The sequence below is a fragment of the Malaclemys terrapin genome, chromosome 5, assembly GCF_027887155.1.
Source record: "Malaclemys terrapin pileata isolate rMalTer1 chromosome 5, rMalTer1.hap1, whole genome shotgun sequence".
Classification (NCBI taxonomy): domain Eukaryota; kingdom Metazoa; phylum Chordata; order Testudines; family Emydidae; genus Malaclemys; species Malaclemys terrapin.
Window position 1 is genome coordinate 110,757,765 of NC_071509.1, and position 23,563 is coordinate 110,781,327.

Here is a 23,563-nt window from a genome sequence, read left to right on the forward strand (position 1 = left end):
CTGTGCTGCCCCAGGAGCTCACAGCCCCACCACCTGGCGCATTGTGCCGGCGGTGGAGCGAGCAAGCGAGCGAGCTGAGGCTGCGGGGAAGAGGGGGCAGTGGGGGAAGGGCTGGGGGTGAGCCTCCCGGGCCAGGCCGGGCAGGATGGTCCCACGGGCCGTAGTTTGCCCACCCCTGGTCTAGATAATACTTAGTGCTGCAATGAGTTCAGGGGCCTGGACTAGACCTCTCACTGGAAGTCCTTCCAGTCCTACGATGGGAGTTCACGTATCAAAGGACTATTATTTCAGGCTGCCTGCAGACCAAGACCAAGGCAGACAGCACTTTTGGAAGGCTACCTTTGTTAACCATGAGGACTATAAACCTTATTAAAAAACAGTTTAGATTTGGAAGAATCCTACTCTGCCCCTTCATTCACAAATGTGTCAAATGGGCAATGTGTTTGACACCTCTCCTCTGCAGTGAGTGACTTAATATTTACTTAAGTCCTGATGTCTCCAAGTAACAAAGTAGAGCTTGTTTTATGTGATCACAATTTATCTTGGGCTCCTGTATGATCTTCAGAGAATGGGGTCAGCAAAAAGTCAAGTCTCTGGAGAAGGCTAGGTGCATGTTGCACACAGAGGCTCCTCTGAGAATGGAACAAGAGGTCCCTTTAGGGTGACCAAACTCCCAATATTAGGGCCTTCATCTTATATAGGCAACTATGCCTCCCTCCAAAAAAGTGTCCCAATTTTTTGTACTTGCTATCTGGTCACCCTAGGGCCCTTGCAGCAAGAGCTGGGAGGATGCTGGGATGGAATAAGAAGCTATCTGTAGGAGGGCAGGTATGATGCGGAGACTTGGCTTATTTATTTTACAAGAACATCATAATAGTAAAGCCAAAAATACAGTTGTATGCCTGCCTCTTTAGGGGGCAGAGCTGTGGCTCAAGCAAATATTTTAAAAAGGGTCTTCACCCTTCCAAGATTTTGAAAACGACACCTACTTCAAGCCTTATGTCCATTTCTGTTCTAGAAACGGAGGGTGATACCTGGATCCTCAAGCACTTAGAGCCATTCTCTCTGGAATTAACTTGTTTATCACACCAAGATCCATGGACTACTCTAAGTCTCCCAGAACACTTTCAATGACCCATGGAGCTGTATCTTTTATCCTGGTGGAGTATCTGGTCTGTTTAAAGGTTTATAGAGCCTTTTTTTATATAGGTAACTCAGAACAAGGCTGCTTTCTAACTTTGAGATGCTTCTATTTGTGTAAATTCAATTATACACCTCTACCCCGATATAACGTGACCCGATATAACACGAATTCAGATATAACACGGTAAAGCAGTGCTCAGGGGGCGGGGGGAGGGGAGAGAGAGGCAGAGCTGTGCTCTCTGGTGGATCAAAGCAAGTTGGATATAACGTGGTTTCACCTATAACATGGTAAGATTTTTAGGCTCCCGAGGACAGCGTTATATCGAGGTAGAGGTGTACTTAGATTTTTGAGGCAAGAACCTTACCCCATTTTGGTGAAGTAGCAAACATGTAAGAGGACAAAATCAAACTGCAAACTGACCTGGAAAGATTAGAGAAATGGAGTTTTCAGAAAATTATGGGAGGTTCACTATTAACAACTGTGATGTCCAGGGAAAACAAATAACCAGCATAGATACATAATTGAGGAGCATAACCAAACAACCATATCCATTTCAGTGATTTCAGTTTGTTTTCATTATGTTGTCATTAGTATTGCTCTGATATTACTTTTCTGTTTACACAAGGAGTCTAGTTGCTGCAGAAGAGGTGTGGGAACAGGAGGGGAAGTGTCCACAAGAAAATCTCAGTCTTTAAAAATGTTTCCCAATATAAAAAAGTTTGAGAAGAACTGGGTTATAGGGTAAACACATTGAAAACAATATTCTGCCTTATAAAATTAAATGTTTTTTAATATGGGACTGATATGTCGCTGTTAAGGGATTTTAGCAAGTGTGGCCCTAGGAAAAAAAAAGATGTTTTTCTATGTGATAAATTTGATCCATTCCTAGCATCATCTTTGCTCCTATTCCTTTTGTTACCCAGCCTCTTGCATCAGCACTATACCATATAATCATTATTACTGTATTCCACAGATGTGGTCCAAACCACATCTTTCATTAGTGTCTCTACAATGTTTTGGGCCATTACTATAGAATACCTTACTGTTACTTATAGCTTGTTGTAATCCTGAAAGTGAATAATTTTGGAGAAATCAGTAAAATTCCAACCATCCATTTTTGAAAAAAATTCACTAACAGTTTTTCGACACTTTTTTCATGTGGGATACTCAAAAATTGTTCTATTTTGAAAACTGAAATCTGGCTTCTGATTAGCCATCTTTGAAGATGTCATGCTTTGCTATTTTACAATAAAATGGTTGAGAAATAAATTATAAATGAGTGAAAATATAGCATGCATCTGTGTAATTTTTCTTGCTAATTTAAGTGTGCAATTATGGTTATCCTGGTAAACATCTTGTTTTTGTGTGCTATTTCAAAGCTCACACATCAAAGTAAAAACATATTTGAAAGTGTGATCTCATGTACATGTGATAAAATAAAAATAACTACTGAGAATGGTTTCAGTTGTGGTCATTGATTTGTAATAGATTTTCATTTCTGAAAATATTGTCATGTTAGGTGAATATACATGATTAAATAAAAAATAGGTAGTTTGTATGCTCAATAGTTTTTATTTAAAAGCAATTAAATTAAATACATAGTAGTATGTTAGTGTAACACGATACTTGAGATTTTAATTCACAAAAGCAAGGACATTTAAAGTTATGTTATTAATTTATTTAGAGTTATAAAAAAATAAAAACGGGACACTGTCCAAGGGGAGCGGGGCGGGGCGGGGCTGCACACTCCGGCGGATCAAAGCAAGTTTGATATAATGCAGTTTCACCTATAACGCGGTAAGATTTTTTGGCTCCCGAGGACAGCACTCTATCGGGGTATAATGTTACCCTGCCATAAATTACAAAAACATATAATATTAAACCACTGGCAGAACAAACTCTCTCCTACCAGTCTGATTTCTCTCAAATCTTTTAGCAATGCTATATATATTTATCAGCTTTCAAAATTATCATGAATAGTCAGTAACTCATTGATCTCAACAAGAATAATGAGGTTAGTAAAGACTAGTGCAAGTAAGGGTTTACAGGTTCAGGCCCTATTATGAAAGCCTTTGCAGAGCTTTGCAATGCTGACATAAAGTAATGAAGATAACACCAAATGAAGTAATGGAAAATACTAGTGAGACAAGTTATGATTGCTGTAGGAACAATGAACATGGATTTCCTGATGTATATACATTTAGCATTTCAACCTTAATGTATTTGCCTATAAATATTAGTATTCTGAATTTGGTTCATTTTATTTTGACTTTTAAGATCAATCCTAAAAAAATGATGGTGGGATTGTCACATATGTAATTTAGCCAATCCCTACACAGCTATGATTTGTTCATTTATATACCACCATGATATTTATTTAAAAGTTGCAAAAGAAGTAGTATTTTTTTCCTCAGACATTGAAATACTGAGTTCTTAGCCACAATGATAGCCATTGTCTACATTTTGCAACTTTATCATCGTCTACAGAGCCACACTAAGAGCCAAATTCTGAAATTCTTACTCCAGCAAAAGTCTAATTACATGACAAGTTTGAAGTTTTAAATCCAAACAGTTTTTGAGTCATGGAAGGGCATTTGAACAATTTTCTTGTAGTGGGAAAACCCATCAAGTTTTTATACACTAGTAACTTAAAAATTATGGAAGAGATTTTCTTCAAAATGTCTATAGACACAAAAAAGGACAATTCAATTTCAAGAATACCTTCTCAACCATGACTACAGCCATATCTGAAGCATTGCTACAATAAAACTAGAAGCAATGGCCTAAAGCTAAGAAAGGAAAAGTTTAAACTAGACGGGGGAATCTTAAAAGTACAAGCCTAGAACAGTAGAACAGATTTACAGTGGAGTTGGTTGGGGTACTCTCAGTTCAAATATTCAAAAACGTATGTAAGACTGCTCAGTATGTACAATGTGGGGATAAAAAATGCTGTAAAATGCAGTGAGGTGTGAGTCAGATGGGGCAGTCAGTGTTATGGGAGTAGCTGTGACTCCACATTCAGATAGATTACACCACCCAACTGCTCATTGGACCTCAGTTCTCCCTATAATGTCTGGTCTTTGTTTTGTTTTCAAAGGCAAAAACTGATATTACTGTTAGATCCCACAGTAGAATCTATAATCTGAGGACAATGCATCTGCACTTGATCCAAAGACCATTTAAATCAGCAGGAGACATCTTGGGGAAAAAAATATATACCTGTGAAGTAAAGTGGATAATTTAGTTCTTTGTAGACAGAAATACTATTCTTCCATTATATGTGGCACTAGAGAGAGAAATTAGATTAGCGAAGATTTTTGAGATTCAGGAGGTTTAAAATCTTGGTAGTACACCTCTACCCCAATATAACGCGACCCTGATATAACATGAATTTGGATATAACGCTGTAAAGCAGCACTCGGGGGAGCGGGGCGGGGCTGCGCACTCCGGCGGATCAAAGCAAGTTTGATATAATGCAGTTTCACCTATAACGCGGTAAGATTTTTTGGCTCCCGAGGACAGCACTCTATCGGGGTATAATGTTACTTGACACTTAGCCCTGGTCTACACTACAAGTTTAGGTCGACTTTAGCAGGGTTAAATCGAATTAAGCCTGGACACGTCCACACGACGAAGCCCTTTCTTTCGACTTAAAGGGCCCTTTAAACCGGTTTCTTTACTCCACCTCCGACGAGGGGATTAGTGCTAAAATCGGCCTTTGCGGGTCGGATTTGGGGTAGTGTGGACGGAATTCGACGTTATTGGTCTCCGGGAGTTATCCCACAGTGCTTCATTGTGACCGCTCTGGACAGCACTCTCAACTCAGATGCACTGACCAGGTAGACAGGAAAAGCCCCGCGAACTTTTGAATTTAATTTCCTGTTTGCCCAGCGTGGAGAGCACAGGTGACCACGCAGAGCTCATCAGCACAGGTAACCATGATGGAATCCCAGGATCGCAAAAGAGCTCCAGCATGGACAGAACGGGAGGTACGGGATCTGCTCACCATATGGGGAGATGTATCAGTGCTAGCTGAACTCCGTAGCAGTAAACGAAATGGCAAAATATTAAAAAGGTCTTAAGGCCATGAAGGACAGAGGCCATAACAGGGACACACAGTAGTGCTGTGTGAAAATTAAGGAGCTACAGCAAGCCTACCACAAAGCCAGAGAGGCAAACGGAAGGTCTGGGGCAGAGCCGCAAACATGCCGCTTCTACGCGGAGCTGCATGCCATTCTAGGGGGTGCAGCCACCACTACCCCAACCGTGTGCTTTGACTCCGTCAATGGAGAAACACGCAACAGGGAAGCGGGTTCGGGGTACGCGGAAAATGATGATGATGATGAAGACAATGAAGATAGCTCACAACAAGGAAGCGGAGAAACCAGTTTCCCCAACAACCAGGATATGTTTATCACCCTGGACCTGGAACCAGTAACCCCCGAACTCACCCAAGGCGTGCTCCCATACCCTGAGGGCACACAAGGGACCTCTGGTGAGTGTACCTTTGTAAATATCACACATGGTTTAAAAGCAAACGTGTTTAATGATTAATGATTAATTTGCCCTGGCAATCGCGGCCAGTACAGCTACTGGAAAAGTCTGTTAACATGTATGGGGATGGAGCAGAAATACTCCAGGGACATCTCCAGAAAGCTCTCCTTCATGTACTCCCAAAGCCTTTGCAAAAGGTTTCTGGGGAGGGCTGCCTTATCCCGTCTGCCATGGTAGGACACTTTACCACGCCAGGCCAGTAGCACGTAGTCTGGAATCATTGCATAACAAAGCATAGCAGCGTATGGTCCCGGTGTTTGCTGGCATGCAGACAACATCCATTCCTTATCTCTCTTTGTTATCCTCAGGAGAGTGATATCATTCACGGTCACCTGGTTGAAATGGGGTGATTTTATTAAGGGGGCATTCAGAGGTGTCCATTCCTGCTCGGCTAAACAGAAATGTTCCCCGCTGTTAGCCAAGCGGTGGGGTATGTGTGTGTGAGAAGGGATCATCCCAGAGAATTGAGTGTGTGTGTGTGTGGGGGGGGTAGTTGGGTTTGTGCTGCATGTTAACCTGGAAACCCCAGCCCCTCCTTTTACATTGCAAACCCATTTTAAATGGCCAACACAACGGGTCCTTGGTATGGGAAATGAGGGTGCTACTGTTTGAAGCCATTCCCACATGTTATGAGGGTTACAAAAGCCAAAAGACTGTGGCTTACCATGGCTGCCTGCAAGCCGAATTCTGTTGCCTGGCACCGAATGAGTTATCTCTCACACCAAACCGGCAGGCCCTCAATATAAGAGGAAAAATGCGACCTTGTAATGAAAGCATATGTGCTGTGTAATGTGAACAGCAAAATTTAACGTGAAAGAGTGTACCCATTGTTCTCTAAAATGTGTCTTTTTTAACCACCTCTCCCTTGTCTTCCACCAGCTGCAAATGTTTCTCCTTCGCAGAGGCTAGCAAAGATTAGAAGGAGAAAACGGCGGACTCGAGATGATATGTTCACGGAGCTCCAGATGTCCTCCCACGCTGAAAGAGCACAGCAGAATGCGTGGTTTAAAAGTTTTAAACTGCAGTGTGTCCTTTTCCTTCCCTCCTCCCGCACCCCTCTCGGGCTACCTTGGCAATTATCTCCCTAGTTGTGTGATGAATTAATAAAAAATGCATGAATGTGAAGTAACAATGACTTTATTGCCTCTGCAAGCGGTGCTCGAAGGGGGGAGGGGAGGGTGCGGTGGTTGGTTTACAGGGAGGTAGAGTGAACGGGGGAGGAGGGGGCGGAGGGTTCATCAAGGAGAAACAAACAGAAGTTTCACACCGTAGCCTGGCCAGTCACAAAATTGGTTTTCAAAGCTTTTCTGATGCGCACCGCACCCTGCTGTACTCTTCTAACCGCCCTGGTGTCTGGCTGCGCGTAATCAGCGGCCAAGCGATTTGCCTCAACCTCCCACCCCGGCATAAATGTCTCCCCCTTACTCTCACAGATATTGTGGAGCGCACAGCAAGCAGCAATAACAATGGGGACATTCTTTTCGCTGAGGTCTGAGTGAGTCAGTAAGCTGCGCCAGCGCGCTTTTAAACGTCCAAATGCACATTCCACCACCATTCGGCACTTGCTCAGCCTGTAGTTGAACAGGTCCTGACTACTGTCCAGGCTGCCTGTGTACGGCTTCATGAGCCATGGCATTAAGGGGTAGGCTGGGTCCCCAAGGATCACGATAGGCATTTCAACACCCCAAACAGTTATTTTCTGGTCCGGGAAGAAAGTCCCTTCCTCCAGCTTTTGAAACAGACCAGAGTGCCTGAATATGCGAGCATCATGTACCTTTCCCGGCCATCCCACGTTGATGTTGGTGAAATGTCCCTTTTTCCACATGATCCACCAGGGCTTGCAGCAGCATTGAAAAGTACCCCTTGCGGTTTGTGTACTCGGTGGCTTGGTGCTCCGGTGCCAAGATAGGGATATGGGTTCCATCTATCGCCCCACCACAGTTTGGGAATCCCATTGCAGCAAAACCATCCACTATGGCCTGCACATTTCCCAGAGTCATTACCCTTGATATCAGCAGGTCTTTCATTGCCCTGGCAACTTGGATCACAGCAGCCTCCACAGTAGATTTGCCCACTCTAAATTGATTCCCAACTGACTGGTAGCTGTCTGGCGTTGCAAGCTTCCACAGGGCTGTCGCCACTCGCTTCTCAACTGTGAGGGCTGCTCTCATCCTGGTATTCTGGCGCTTCAGGGCAGGGAAAAGCAAGTCACAAAGTTCCATGAAAGTGCCCTTACGCATGCAAAAGTTTCACAGCTACCGGGAATCGTCCCAGACCTGCAACACGATGCAGTCCCACCAGTCTGTGCTTGTTTCCCTGGCCCAGAATCGGCGTTCCACGGCATGAACCTGCCCCAGTAACACCATGATTTGCACATTGCTGGGGCCCGTACCTTGTGTGAGGGCTGTGTCCATGTCAATTTCCTCATTACTCTTGTCACCGCGCTGCAATCGCCTCATCGGCTGGTCCTGGTTTTGCTTTGGCATGTCCTGGCTCTGCATATACTCCAGGACAATGCGCATGGTGTTCATAGTGCTCATAATTGCCGCAGTGATCTGAGCGGACTCCATGATCCCAGTGCTATGGCGTCTGGTTTGAAAAAAGGCGCGAAACTGATGGAGGGAGAGAGGGGCGTCTGACGACATGGCGTACAGGTACAGGGAATTAAAATCAACAAAGGTGGCTGTGCATCAGGGAGAAACACAAACAACTGTCACACAGAATGGCCCCCCCAAAGATTGAACTCAAAACCCTGGGTTTAGCAGGCCGTTGATTTCACGGGGGGAGGGGGGAAGCAAATGAATACATCAGTTTTTTTTACATCTTAAGCTGGCAGCAGACGGTGCAGCATGACTGATAGCCCTCGACATCTTCTGGGTGCTTGGCAGAAGATACTGTACTACGATTGCTAGCCATCATCGTCAAGACGGTTCAATAGGACTGCCAGCAGGACTGAGTCTCCAGGAGACAAAGCATGTCTGCCCAGGTGCCTCTGATTGAACTGGAATACGACGATGACGGATATCAATCTTAGTACACCATCTACTGCCAAAAGGCAAGGGGCTGCCGCTGTGTAGCAATGCAGCCCCACGTCTGCCAGCACCCAGATAGCCGATGAAGGCTACCGGTCATACTGCACCATCTACTGCCAAAAGGCAATTAGCTGCTGCTGTGTAGCAATGCAGTACCACGTCTGCCGGCACCCAGATGACATATGGTGATGGTGAGGTGAGCGGGCTCCATGCTTGCCGTGGTATGTTGTCTGCACAGGTAACTCAGGTAAAAAGGTGCGAATCGATTGTCTGCCGTTGCTCTGATGGAGGGGGAGGGGCCTGACGGCATGTACCCAGAACCCCCCGTGACACTGTTTTGCATCATCAGGCATTGGGATTGCAACCCAGAATTCCAATGGGCGGCGGAGACTGCGGGAACTGTGGGATAGCTACAGCAGTGCAACGCTCCAGAAGTTGATGATAGCCTCGGTACTGTGGACGCGATCTGCCGGCTTCATGGACTTAGAGCATTTTATGTGGGGACACACACAATCGACTGTATAAAACCGATATCTATAAAACCGGCTTCTATAAATTCGACCTAATTTCGTAGTGTAGACATACCCTTAGACCCAGATTCAGCAAAGCACATGCTTAACTTTAAGCACACAAATAGTCCCATGGAAATGGTTAAATGCTTTTCTGAATAGATGCCTAATATGGCATCTTCCATTTGATGATTTCAAAGTACTTTACTATCTTTAATGAGGTAGGTACTCCAAGTATTGTTATCCCCATTTTGAGACAGAGACTGGTATTACAGGGAGGTTATGTGACTTGCCCAAGGTCAAACAGGAAGTCTGTAACAAAATCAGGAATAGAACACAGAATGGGGAAGGGGGGATAATGCTCTACTTTGGGAATATATTTCAGGTTGCTTTGGCACTACCAAAATGGATATCACGGTCCAATTCACGAGGATGTGCTGGACTAAAACTGCAGTAACAAATTAATTCAATGGAGTTACACTGGTAGAAAACAAACAACATTGTGGTGAATCAGGCCCTCTAAAGATATTTTAAATGTCTTTAACAATATTATAACATCTCACACTATAAACCTGACATTATTTAAAAACTAATTTTCACCATTTGTTATTGTTTAAATATTTCCATTTGGACACATTTGGCATGGTTCTCATTTACACTAAGGCTATTTTTTACCTCTCTGGCAGCATAAAGGGGCCTTTACACTTTTAGCCCTGGTCTACACTACGAGTTTAGGTCGAATTTAGCAGCGTTAGATTGATTTAGCCCTGCACCCGTCCACACGATGAAGCCATTTTTGTCGACTTAAAGGGCTCTTAAAATTGATTTCTGTACTCCTCCCCGACGAGGGGATTGGCCCTGAAATCGACCCTGCTGGGTCGAATTTGGGGTAGTGTGGATGCAATTTGACGGTATTGGCCTCCAGGAGCTATCCCAGAGTGCTCCATTGTGACTGCTCTGGACGGCACTCTCAACTCAGATGCACTGGCCAGGTAGACAGGAAAATACCCGTGAACTTTTGAATTTTATTTCCTGTTTGGCCAGTGTGGCAAGCTGATCAGCACAGGTGACCATGCAGAGCCCATCTGCAGAGGTGACCATGGAGTCCCAGAATCACAAAAGAGCTCCAGCATGGACCAAACGGGAGGTACTGGATCTGATTGCTGTATGGGGAGACAAATCCGTGCTATCAGAACTCCGTTCCAAAAGACAAAATGCCAAAATATTTGAAAAAAATCTTCAAGGGCATGAAGGACAGAGGTTATAACAGGGACCCACAGCAGTGCTGTGTGAAGTCTACCAAAGAACCAGAGAGGCAAATGGCCGCTCTGGGTCAGAGCCCCAGACATGCCGCTTCTATGATGAGCTGCATGCCATTCTAGGGGGTGCCCCTACAACTACCCCACCCCTGTGCTTCCCTCCTCCCCCACCCCTCCCGGGCTACCTTGGCAGTTATCCTCCTATTTGTGTGATGAATTAATAAAGAATGCATGAATTTGAAACAACAATGACTTTATTGCCTCTGCAACCGGAGATCAAAGGGAGGAGGGGAGGGCGGTTGGCTTACTGGGAAGTAGAATGAACCACGGGGGTGGGTTTTTATTAATGAGAAACAAACAGAACTTTCACACCATAGTCTGGACAGTCATGAAACTGGTTTTCAAAGCTTCTCTGATGCACAGCGCGCCCTGCTGTGCTCTTCTAACTGCTCTGGTGTCTGGCTGCGTGTAATCAGCAGCCAGGCGATTTGCCTCAACCTCCCACCCCACCATAAACGTCTCCCCCTTACTCTCACAGATATTGTGGCGCACATAGCAAGCAGTAATAATGATGGGAATATTGGTTTCGCTGAGGTCTAACCAAGTCAGTAAACTGTGCCAGCAAGCTTTTAAACGTCCAAAGGCACACTCTACCACCATTATGCACTTGCTCAGCCTATAGTTGAACTGCTCCCTACTACTGTCCAGGCTTCATGAACCATGGGAGCAAGGGGTAGGCTGGGGTAGGTGCGACCGCGCGGTGCTGCCGACTGGGAGAGCAACCTGAGGCAGAAGCCTTGAGCTGGCATGATATTCCAGGCAGGACTGAACCTCCATTAGACAAAACTTAAATAAGAGAATGACCTGGAGTCATTCCCATTTTTGTCCTGGCGCCCCCAACCAACCTAACCGAGGTCAGCCAGGAGCACCCATGGGACGACGACGACGGCTAGCAGTCGTATTGTACCGTCTGCCAAGGGAAGGCAAGGGGATGCTGCTGTTTAGCACTGCAGTACCGCGTCTGCTAGCAGCACCCAGAAGACATACGGTGACAGTGAGCTGAGCAGGCTCCGTGCTTGCCATGCTATGTCGTCTGCATGGGTAACCCAGGAAAAAAGGTGAGAAATGATTTTTTGCCATTGCTTTCATGGAGGGAAGGAGGGGGGGCCTGACGACATGTACCCAGAACCACCCACAACAATGTTTTTGCCCCATCAAGCATTGGGAACTCAACCCAGAATTCCAATGGGTGGCCGAGACTGCGGGAACTGTGGGATAGCTACCACAGTGCAACGCTCCAAAAGTCGATGCTAGCCTCGGTAGTGTGGACGCACACTGCCGACTTAATGCGCTTAGTGGGGACACACACAATCGATTGTATCAAATCAATTTCTAAAAAATCACTTCTATTAAATCTACCTAATTTCGTAGTGTAGACATACCCTTAGTGCACATGAGAATTAGTCCTTAAACTTGGATTGGTGAATGTCATTTTTTTCTAGTTAGTTTCATTCTCTGATCCGCTTGCACTTAGAACAGTGCTTTCAGTTTTTGTTTCCAATGCTTCAGGAAAATATTTAAATTAAAAAACTACCATGTTTTCACTGAAATAAAACTATCATGAAATATTTGTATTCATATCAGGTTTTATAAACCCTGATCCCCTGAGGTAGTACTCAAGTTCATTGCAAAATTGACTCCTTGAGTGTTTTTTGGTCAGAGTATTTCAGGATTTTATTCTAATTGCATTTACACTGATTTTATTCCACTATAAAGCCACTGACTTCAGTTGAGTTATTCCTGATTTAAGAACCAGGCCCAACATGTGTAAAGAGTTCCATAGAGTCTTCAGGCCAGATTATGCTCTCAGCTACACCAACATAAAACTGGAATAAACCCAATTATTTCAGTGGAGTTACCGAAGGTTTACACTAGTGCAACAGAAATCAGAATTTGACCTTGCATTCACATTTGTGTAAATCCAGAATAAACCCATTGAAGTGAAGGGAGTTATACAAATGTAAAACCAATGTGAGATCAGAATCAGGCCCTTTGCCTTTATATCCACCGGTTCCAAATCAGCATTCATCAGCTTGGTACTTGATTCAGTTTTAATGAGGCATTTGTGATCTTTAGTATCTTGTTCTGCCATAATCTAGGTTTGTTGCAATTTGCTTTAGAGTGTGAGGACAATTTCATTGGTATTTTATTCAAATGCTTCTTACCAGGTGTCATGGATCCCACAGGCCAGGTGCCCTCAAACAGCTCTGGAACAGCCCGCAGGAGGACCCCCTTCAGGTCAATCCTCGAGGGTGCACTCTTTCTCTGTGGTAAGCCCCGTGGCTTCACTGGCTCTGGGGACTGAACCTTGGAGCCTTCAGCACCCTTCCTTCACACCGTGAGATCCACTCAGCAAGTCCACCTGAATTGGTGTTTGTGCTTCTCTTAAAAATTTTACTCATGGGGTAGAGTTACACACAAAGGAAGCAATGCACCCCCAACATAGTCTGGAGTGACTCTCAGCCAGCATTGTAAAAACAGAAGGTTTTGTTTGTTTTCTTAAGATATACAGAACACAGCATAGAAAGCCCTTAGGTTAGCATAGAAAACAGGAAGCTACAGCGAAGTCCAACTGGGTCTGTCCAGAGCCCACGGCTCTTTCTCAGCCCATAGTCCAGAAGCGTCCCTGCTTCCAGCAGCCCACACTATACAATCTCCCACCTGGCCCCTCCTCAGTCCCTTGTTCTTCTTCCTGGGCAAACCTCTTGTCACCTGGCTATCCACCTTAGTTCTTTGTTCTCCAGCTGGTCCAAACTGTCTGGCTTCCTGAAGAGGCAGTCCATGGTCATTAGTTGATAGGTACCAAATATCCGGGCCTTTGTCTTCTGTGAAATCACAGATGAGTAACAAAGGGGCAGGGCCAGCTCCAGCATTTCTGCCGCCCCAAGCCAAAAAAAAAAAAAAAGCTGCGATCGGCGGCGGCAGTTCAGCGGCAGGTCCTTCGCTCCTAGGGACCTGCCACCCCGAATTGCCGCACGTGCCGCCCCTCTCCCTTGGCTGCCCCAAGCACCTGCTTGTTAAGCTGGTGTCTGGAGCCGGCCCTGCAAAGAGGTTAATCCCTTCCTCAGGGGCAGTGCTGCCAGACCCAGCACTGGGAGTGGGAGCCTGAATCAGGAATCTCTAGAGCACTATTATTAAACCAACAGCATAACATAAAATGACTTATCCTGATAGCACAATGCTACTGATCATACTTATCCAGCAATAACTTTGAACTGAGTTTAGGTGTGTTGTGCAGATCATATACTCAGGCTTCGACAGGGAAAGCTAATAGTTGCTTTAGCTATTATTAGTCCCTGCCATTCAAATCACACGACACTGCAGGAACTGGCATTCTCACCTTTGATGTCCCATATAATGTTACAATAATTGGCATTTTACTTCACAGGGAACTTTAAAATTAAACAATGGTACATATTATTGGTATGGTAGAATAGTTACTAAGGCATTTTATAAACACAGCACCTCCTTTCAAAACATAACAGTTGCACTGTAATAATCCTGGACAATAGCCAGACTAAATAGTAATATCAGCTTGCTCAGCTTTTTCAGGTAGGAATTCTTCCCTTATTATATTCTAAAATAATGTAACAGTAACTTTATAATATGCTACTTAGAATATATCCATGATTTGTATTACAAATAATAATGTACAATAGTTTTTTGCTATATCCTCTCAGTTAAGGTGTTCAGTAAGGAATACTGGATATTTGCAATAAACATTAATGGAAGTCACTGGATACAAATCCAATGGGACTCATTTTTTAAGAATGTCAGAGATTCTTTTAATTCATATCATCTTAAATAGTTCTGAAGAATAATTTTTTGTTATGGCTTTGGAATGGACCAGTTTGTACTAAATGAACCAGGGGGTAATCTTTTTTTCCCCACAAAATATCTAATGGAGGAACTTTCCTAAATGTCCCTATGGAAACCATTATCTCCTACTTCAACCTGAACACTGTGCTATCCTAGAACACTGCATTCCACTCTCAGTATACTTTCACAAGGTAGGTCTTCAACTGGTGTAATCAGCATAGTTCCAGGATCTATCCCACTTGTAGCCTTTTATTTTAATTTAAAGTAAATGTAATTAGATCGTATTACAAAATCTGTCAGCTAGTCTCAAGTTCAACAGTTACCTCTGTCTGTTTTAGATTTAGAACACATGAAGGCCAAGGAAAGTAACATATACAATCACAAGAACAAGGCCTAATATCTTTTATCAGTTTTATTAAAGTTACCAGCAAAGTTATGAATATCACAGCATATACAAATCCTAGCAATATCCATGCACCAGTTATAGCTACAGACATCCTCACATCCTCCTAGATTGTATTACGGTCTGATGGGTCTCTCATGGATTGATCATCAGTAGAGGGATGGTTAAGGTTGGCGTTTTCCTGTAGGAAGCTCAAATTTTCCCATTCTGGGCACCCTGTTTTCATTATGTGATTCTGCCTACCTACATTCTGCACATGTACATGAAAGTATCAACCCTCTTTTTCCTTATTGGTCTGGTTTCCCCAAGAAACTTGAAGTATCCCATTTTCTATAGGTTGTGTATAGTTCATTTTATTCTCATTAGCACTGACACACAACCTGTATGCTGTGGTTAAGGCACATTTTAGAAACAAATGTGCCTCTAAAGCATTTTTGTGATTTTAAATTAATCTTCTAACTAATTTTTGGCACTATTACCCATTGGTACATCTTTTCCTATAATTTTATGGCATCGGGTTATTCTTCGGTCACTTACTTATGTCAGCATTTGTTATCTCTAACGCCTAAAATAGTTAAACTAAAATTTTACAGGCGTCAGCCTATAAGTCATGCATTTCAGCCCTCCTTACTTAGATACCTAATTATTAGGGTTGCCGATTAATTGCAGTTAACTCACGCGATTAACTAAAAAAAATTAATCACACTGTTAAACAACAGAATACCAACTGAAATTTATTAAATATTTTTAATGTTTTTCTACATTTTCAAATATATCGATTTCAATTACAACACAGAATACAAAGTGTACAGTGCTCACGTTATATTATTTTTGCTTACAAATATTTGCACTTAAAAATTATAAAGAAAAGTAGTATTTTTCAATTCACCTCATACAAGTACTGTAGTGCAATCTCTTTATCATGAAAGTGCAACTTCAAATTTAGTTTTTTTCTTACATAACTGCACACAAAACAAAACAATGTAAAACTTTAGAGCCTACAGGTCCATCAACTCAGTCCTACTTCTTGTTCAGCCAATTGCGAAGAGAAACAAGTTAGTTTACGTTTACAGGAAATAATGCTGCCCACTTCTTAGGGCCGGTCTACACTGGGGGGGGGGTGTCGATGTAAGATACGCAAACTTCAGTTACTCGAATAGCATAGCTGAAGTCGAAGTATCCTATTCAACTTACCCCGCTGTGAGGATGGCGGCAAATCGACCGCCGCAGCTCCCCCATCGACACCGCTTACTCCTCCTGACGAGGTGGAGTACGCGCATCGATTCGGGGATCGATTTATCACGTCTAGATGAGACGTGATAAATCGATCCCCGAGAGATCGATTTCTACCCGCCGATCGGGGCGGGTAGTGAAGATGTGCCCTTAATTACAATGTCACCTGAGAACAGGCATTTGCATGGCACTGTTGTAGCTGGTGTTGCAAGATATTTACATGCCAAATGCACTAAAGATTTGTATGCCTCTTCATGCTTTGGCCATCATTCCAGAGGACATGCTTCCATGCTGAGAACGCTTGTTAAAAAAATAATGCGTTAATTAAAGTTGTGACTGAATTCCTTGGGGGAGAATTGTATGTCTACTGCTCTGTTTTGCCTGCATTCTGCCATATATTTCATGTTATAGCTGTGTCAGAAGATGACTCAGCACATGTTCGTTTTAAGAACACTTTCACTGCAGATTTCACAAAACACAAACAACGTACCAATGTGAAATTTCTAAAGATAGCTACATCACTCGACCCAAGGTTTAAGAATCTGAAGTGCCTTCCAAAATCTGAAAGGGATGAAGGGTGGAGCATGCTTTCAGAAGTCTTAAAAGAGCAACATTCTGAAGCGGAAAATACAGAATCCAAACCACCAAAAAAAGAAAATCAACCTTCTGGTGGTGGCATCTGACTCAGATGATAAAATAAAAAAAATAAAATAAAAAAGAAACTCCTAGAGCTGGAAGGGACCTTGAAAGGTCATCAAGTCCAGCCCCCTGCCTTCACTAGCAGGACCAAGTACTGATTTTTGCCCCGATCCCTAAGTGGCCCCCTCAAGGATTGAACTCACAACCCTGGGTTTAGCAGGCCAATGCTCAAACCACTGAGCTATCCCTCCCCCAGTCTGCACTACTTTGGATCGTTATAGAAAAGAACTCGTCATCAGCATGGATGCATGTCCTCTGGAATGGTGATTGAAGCATGAAGGGACGTATGAATCGTTAGTGCATCTAGCACGTAAATATCTTGCAATGCTGGCTACAACAGTGCCATGCAAACACCTGTTCTCACTTTCAGGTGACATTGTAAGCAAGAAGCAGGCAGCATTATCTTCTGCAAATGTAAGCAAACTTATTTGAGCGATTGGCTGAACAAGAAGTAGGACTGATTGGACTTACAGGCTCTAAAGTTTTACATTGTTTTACTTTTGAATGCAGGGTTTTTTTAACATAATTCTACATTTGTAAGTTCAACTTTTTTCATAGATTCATAGATTATAGGACAGGAAGGGACCTCGAGAGGTCATCGAGTCCAGTCCCCTGCCCGCATGGCAGGACCAAATACTGCCTAGACCATCCCTAATAGACATTTATCTAACCTACTCTTAAATATCTCCAGAGACGGAGATTCCACAACCTCCCTAGGCAATTTGTTCCAGTGTTTAACCACCCTGACAGTTAGGAACTTTTTCCTAATGTCCAATCTAGACCTCCCTTGCTGCAGTTTAAACCCGTTGTTTCTGGTTCTATCCTTAGAGGCTAAGGTGAACAAGTTCTCTCCCTCCTCCTTATGACACCCTTTTATATACCTGAAAACTGCTATCATGTCCCCTCTCAGTCTTCTCTTTTCCAAACTAAACAAACCCAATTCTTTCAGCCTTCCTTCATAGGTCATGTTCTCAAGACCTTTAATCATTCTTGTTGCTCTTCTTTGGACCCTTTCCAGTTTCTCCACATCTTTTTTAAAATGCGGCGCCCAGAACTGGACACAATACTCCAGCTGAGGCCTAACCAGAGCAGAGTAGAGCGGAAGAATGACTTCTCGTGTCTTGCTCACAACACACCTGTTAATGCATCCCAGAATCATGTTTGCTTTTTTTGCAACAGCATCACACTGTTGACTCATATTTAGCTTGTGGTCCACTATAACCCCTAGATCCCTTTCTGCCGTACTCCTTCCTAGACAGTCTTTTCCCATTCTGTATGTGTGAAATTGATTTTTCCTTCCTAAGTGGAGCACTTTGCATTTGTCTTTGTTAAACTTCATCCTGTTTAACTCAGACCATTTCTCCAATTTGTCCAGATCATTTTGAATTATGACCCTGTCCTCCAAAGTAGTTGCAATCCCTCCCAGTTTGGTATCATCCGCAAACTTAATAAGCGTACTTTCTATGCCAATATCTAAGTCGTTGATGAAGATATTGAACAGAGCCGGTCCCAAAACAGACCCCTGCGGTACCCCACTCGTTACGCCTTTCCAGCAGGATTGGGAACCATTAATAACAACTCTCTGAGTACGATTATCCAGCCAGTTATGCACCCACGTTATAGTAGCCCCATCTAATTTGTATTTGCCTAGTTTATCGATAAGAATATCATGCGAGACCGTATCAAATGCCTTACTAAAGTCTAGGTATACCACATTCACCGCTTCACCCTTATCCACAAGGCTCGTTATCCTATCAAAGAAAGCTATCAGATTGGTTTGACATGATTTGTTCTTCACAAATCCATGCTGGCTATTCCCTATCACCTTTCATAATAAAGAGACTGCACTACAGTACTTGTATTAGGTTAACTGAACAATACTATTTATTTTGTCTTTTACAGTGCAAATATTTGTAATAAAAATAAAGTGAGCACTGTACACTTTTTATTCTGTGCTATAATTGAAATCAATATATTTGAAAATGTAGAAAATATAAAAAATATTTAAATAAATGGTATTCTACTATTGTTTAAAAGCACGATTAATTTTTACGCTTGACAAGCCTAATAATTATCCCTTCTAACAACTGATCAATCTTATACTTCTATAATCCTACAACTGAACTCTCTTTAACATACAATGACATGACATTTTAGTTAATCATAACATCACACAATAAATGAATAATAAAGTCATTACTCTACTCAGTATAAATGTTTCCAGCGAAGTGCAGTTCAATATGTTATTTGAGAAGCCTCGATTAGAATACTGTGCCCAGTTCTAGGCACCATGCTTTAAGACAGATGTGGAGGAACTGGAGAATGTCCAGAGGACAACAACTTAAATGACAAAAGATTTAGAAACCTGTCCTATGGGGAAAGGTTAAAAAACAACAACTAGGTATGTTTAGTCTTGAGAAAAGAACACTGAGAGTGGTCCTCATAGCAGTCTTCAAGTATGTTAAGGGCTGTTATAAAGAGGACAGTGATCAAGTGTTCTCCATTTCCACTGAAGATCGGGCAAGAAAAAATTGGTTTAATCTGCAGCAAGGGAGATTTATGTTAAATATAAGGAAAAAGCTTTCTAACTATAAGGATAGTTAAATACTGGAATGGGTTACCAAGGGAGGTTGTGGAATCCTTGTCACTGGAGGTTAAGAACAGATTAGACAAACACCTGTCAGGGATGGTCTAGGTCAGGGGTCGGCAACGTTTGGCAAGCAGCTCACCAGGGTAAGCACCCTGGCGGGCCGGGCCAGTTTATTTACCTGCTGACGCGGCAGGTTCGGTTCGCCGTCCCGGGCCAATGGGGGCGGCGGGAAGCCGTGGCCAGCACATCCCTCGCCTGCGCCACTTCCCGCAGCCCCCATTGGCCCAGGATGGCGAACCGCGGCCAGTGGGGGCTGCGATTGGCCGGACCTGTCAGCAGGTAAATAAACTGGCCTGGCCCGGCCCGCCAGGGTGTTTACCCTGGTGAGCCGCGTGCCAAACGTTGCCGACCCCTGGTCTAGGTATATGTGGTCCTGCCTCAGCATGGGGGAGATGAACTAGATGACATTTTGAGGTCCCGCCCATCCCTACATTTCTATGATTTTATAATTATCTTTTGGAGGTGTGAGTCTTACTTGTTTTCTGACTTATGTTATTATTCATGTCATTAAAACACGACTGTTGGAACAAACTGCCAAACAGCAATTAAGTATCCAAAGTATTTTTTAAAATAAAGTAAACTTATTTAGTTATAAATACTCTGTGTCTCTTGAACTAACACCGAATTTATCAGGGCACGTTCTCAAATGTTATGGGCTAAATAACAACACTAATTCTAATAACATATGTTAGTAAATTAAAGGACATTACTATTTACAACAATATGCATATTTTAGTATTGATTATCCTGGTTCTGTTCTAAGCTAAGTATTTGGAATATGCATATTATTATTTCTACTACAGTAGAACCTAGAGATCCTATCCAACATCAGAGCTCCATTGTGTTAGGTGCTGTACAAACCCATAGGAAAAGAAGAGTTTTTACTCCAAAGAGCTTACAATGTCATAGGCAAGACAGACAAAAGATAGCAAAAAGAGTTAAAACGTACAAGCAGAAGATTGGAAACGGAGACATAGACAGATTAAGGGTTTGTCTACATGGGGAAATTTACCAGCAAAATTATTCTGGTATAATTATACAGCTATAGTTATACTGGTATCATTTCCTGTGTGGATGCTCTAATTCCAGAATAAGAGTGCCTCTTTCTGGTTTAGCTTATGTCACCTTGAAAGCAGTATAATCTAAACCAGAAAGAAGCACTCTAATTCTTGAAAACCATTCACACAGGAAGTTATACCAGTATACCTATAGTTGTATAATTACAGTGGTACAGTTCTACCGGTAAATTTTACTTTGTATGCAAGCCTTAATACTGTACTGATCCTACAAAGAGCTCCATGCAGGTAGACTCCTGCATGGAGCCCCATTCACTTACACCAGGCTCTGGGCCTAAATCTCCCCCCCCTAAAGTCACACAGGAAGTCTTTGGGAGAGCTGAGGATTGAACCCAGATATCCTGAGTCCCAGTTCACTACTTCATTCACAAGACAATCCCTAACCTTCCAACTGAATACAGAATCCCACTCAGACTTTATTTTCTTTCTAAATTTTTCCATAATAAGCGCATGACTCCATGCTTTAAAATAGCAAAACCATTCAACACCAATTTGTGTATGTGCTGTGTATACAGACAGGTGAGAAGCAAAAAGTGCAGTATGTCTGTCTTTGCAGTGAGCAGAGTGCAGAGTACAACAGGATACAGGAGTTTCAGAGAAAGGTTACAGTGCTCTCTGTTGATCACAGTCAGCATCAAGAGGAGACAGAGAGTGGAGAAGGGGGGAGGGAAGTACAGATACAGCATGACAGCCCAGTACTGACTTCAGTGAGGGTTTTGCTTGATTCAGAGCTGTAAGTGCAGGCCCTCAGAAAGTTCCTTCATCAAAAAGTTGCAATAGGAACTGATTTTTAACCTTTTTCAGGCTGTTCGAGCTTTTAGCTCTTTCATTATCTGCATAACAGGCTCTTATACAAAACCAAAGGAATCATTTTAGGACCTAGACATAGCCATCGAAGTGAGAGCCTCAGGGCAGGTAGTGAACTCAAGAATACGCTCAGAGCACAGGAATAAACTAGGTTTCAGAGTAGCAGCCGTGTTAGTCTGTATCCGCAAAAAGAACAGGAGTACTTGAGGCACCTTAGAGACTAACAAATTTATTAGAGCTTAAGCTTTCGTGGGCTAGAGCCCACTTCTTCGGATGCATAGAATTCTATGCATCTGAAGAAGTGGGCTGTAGCCCACGAAAGCTTATGCTCTAATAAACTTGTTAGGCCTTGGCTACACTCGCCGATTGTACACTGCAAGAGCTCTCTCGCAGCGCTGTAAGTACTCCACCTCTCCGAGGGGAATAGCTTGCAGTGCTGCGAGCGAGCGTGCAGCGCTGCAGGCGCTGATTACACTGGCACTTTACAGCGCTGCACTCACTGAGCTCAGGGGGGGTATTTTTTAACACCCCTGAGCGCAGCAAGTGCAGCGCTGTGAATTGCCAGTGTAGCCAAGGCCTAAGTCTCTAAGGTGCCACAAGTACTCCTGTTCTTTTTTCAGGAATAAACTAATCACCTGAAAAAAAAAATGATAGGGATGTGGTGGAAGGTGTTAATGGTGGCCAAAGATGGGAGCTTAGGAAGGAGTAACAGGAGGCCAAAGAATACAAACAAAATAGATTTTGCTTGTTTAACACAGGCTGTCCATGCTTGACTTTGCTTTTAGTCTTCTTTAGCTCTATCTCATGGGTTATTTTAAAATACTGTTTGATGGTCACTTGCTAATGGAAATAGACACTGTGAAGATTAAAGGTGAAAATGACTCTTGGATGAAACCTGAAAAAATTTCAAAGTGATCTAAAGGTTTATCTTGAATAGGGTGACCAGATCACCCAAGTCAAATATCAGAACGTGGGAGGGGCATGGGGGGGGGGGAGAAACAAAACAAAAAACATCCTTCCTCCACAAGCGCTGGAGGGAGGCCCGGGAGACGCAGGGGAAGCGCGGGGCCAGGGTGAGTGAGAGTCCGGCCTGGCCCCGAGCAGGCAGGACTCAGTCAGGCGGTAGGGAGAGTAGGGAGGTGGCCCGCGGGGCCAGGCAGCGGCTGTTCTCCCCCCCGGGCAGTGGGACTCGGGAGCAGCCACAGCGCCGAGCTTGGCCATCGGCCGCTTCCTCTCCCCGCGGCAGTGGGAGCTGCAGCTGTGGCTGCTCCCGAGTCCCACTGCCCGGGGGGGAGAACAGCCGCTGCCTCCCCGCGGGCTGCCCCCCTACTCTCCCTACCGCCCAACTGAGTCCTGCCTGCTCGGGGCCAGGCCGGACTCTCACTCACCCTGGCCCCACGCTTCCCCTGCGTCTCCGGGCCTCCCTGCAGCGCTTGTGGAGGGAGGAGGAATGGTGAGCCTGGGGAAGAGGCGGGGATTCAGGGAGGGAGCCAATTGGGGGAGGAGAGGGTGGAGTCAGGGCAGGGGCGGGGCACTTCTGGGCTCTGGAGCATTTCCTTGTTTGTCCAGTGTCCCGACCGCACATCGGTTGGGATGCGGGACAAACAAGGAAATATCGGGACAGTCCCGATAAAATCGGGACGTCTGGTCACCCTAATCTTGAATAGGATTTAAAGGTGCGATGTTAGATAATATTAGCCCTAGTAAAACCCTAGGCAAGACAAGATAGATTGTACTTTAGTACCTGCTAACCTAATCAAGTTAAATCGCAAGGAGGTGCCGAGGGTTTAACTTGAATAGTCTAAGGGCTTGTCTACGCTGGCAATGTTACAGCGTTGCTGCTTTAACGTGGCTTGTGTAGTCGTAGCACAGTGCTGGAAGAGAGCTCTCCCAGTGTTCTCAAAAAAACAACTCCACAAGGGGTGTAGGTCCCAGTGATGGGAGCACAGCTCTCACCGCTGGTACACTGTCTACACTGGCACGTTACAGCACTGAAACTTGCAGCGCTCAGGGGGGTGTTTTTTCACACCCATGTCTACACTGGCTCTTTACAGAGCTGCAACTTTCTCGCTCAGGGGTGTGAAAAAACACGCTCCTGAGCGCTGCAAGTTTCAGCGCTGTAAAGTGGCAGTGTAGACAGTGCACCAGGGCTGGGAGCTACTCCCCTCATTGAGGTGGATTTTTTACAGCACTTTAACGTTGCTAGTGAAGACATAGCCTAATATGAACTGGAAAGTACAACATGCCTTGTCTTGACTGGAGTTTTTGAAGTGTGTTAGTTAGATCAACATCACACTTTTAAATCCTACTCAAGACAA